The sequence below is a fragment of the Egretta garzetta genome, unplaced genomic scaffold (genome assembly GCF_000687185.1).
Source record: "Egretta garzetta isolate BGI_Z169 unplaced genomic scaffold, ASM68718v1 scaffold204, whole genome shotgun sequence".
In the NCBI taxonomy this organism is placed as follows: Eukaryota; Metazoa; Chordata; class Aves; order Pelecaniformes; family Ardeidae; genus Egretta; species Egretta garzetta.
The window spans coordinates 3,919,556-3,920,620 of NW_009259424.1; positions in this window are offsets into that span (position 1 = coordinate 3,919,556).

Consider the following 1,065-nt stretch of genomic DNA (forward strand, 5'->3'; position numbering starts at 1 on the left):
CTTGAGGCTGAGGAGCGGTACGGGCCGTGCCGGGGCAGGGCGGTGCTGGATGTTCCCTGAAGTTTCTCAAAGTAGAGATTTTCTTCCAGTATAAGTAATCTGCGGAGATTACGGATTATCTCTTCAGCCGTCACCTCTTCAGCCGCTGGGCAGAAGCAGCGAGTTGCAGGCTGGCGTCTTAGTTGCAAAGAAGCGTTTGATTTATTTGTACTGTGTTGTTAGCTGTGATGTTTTCAAGGGGTTGTTTAAAAAGTCATTTAAAATAAACCCCTTAAAACCAACATGAGTAACCCACGCCACTCTGTCCTGGGAAGAGCTCAGCTGCTGGTTTATGAGCACTGAGGGGATAACTTGGAATTTATCATCACTTTATATGATGCTGTTAGGTGTCAATCCTCAGTAAAGTACACATGAAAATACAATAAATATGACATTGCTTTCTTCTCTATGAGTTGGGAGTTTAGGAGCTGAGGTAAGGGGGTTTTTTTTGCCGATTCAGTGGTTAGAGTGATCGGTCGGGCATTGTGATGGTCATGGCATCTGCATGCAGATGAAGTAGGTAACACGAAGTAGGTAACATGTTAAAGACCGATTAAAGGTAACACTGACACTTGCATATGTTGTCCTGTGCGTTCTTGCCAGTGCAGATAGAGAAGCCTTGAGAGAGACCAATCCCCCATGGGTTTTTTGCCGATTCAGTGGTTAGAGTGATCGGTCGGGCATTGTGATGGTCATGGCATCTGCATGCAGATGAAGTAGGTAACACGAAGTAGGTAACATGTTAAAGACCGATTAAAGGTAACACTGACACTTGCATATGTTGTCCTGTGCGTTCTTGCCAGTGCAGATAGAGAAGCCTTGAGAGAGACCAATCCCCCATGCTTATGCTTGTTCTTTTCTCATCTGATTTTTCGCAAAGGTTGCTTTATTACAAGCTTAATGGCTATTTTATTGATAATCAGTTTTTTCATTGCCGATGTATCTAGCAAAGAAATGGAGCTCATCTAGGCAAACCTCTGATCTGTTCCCAGTAGTAAGCATTCAGTGTCTAGCAGGATGTGGGCC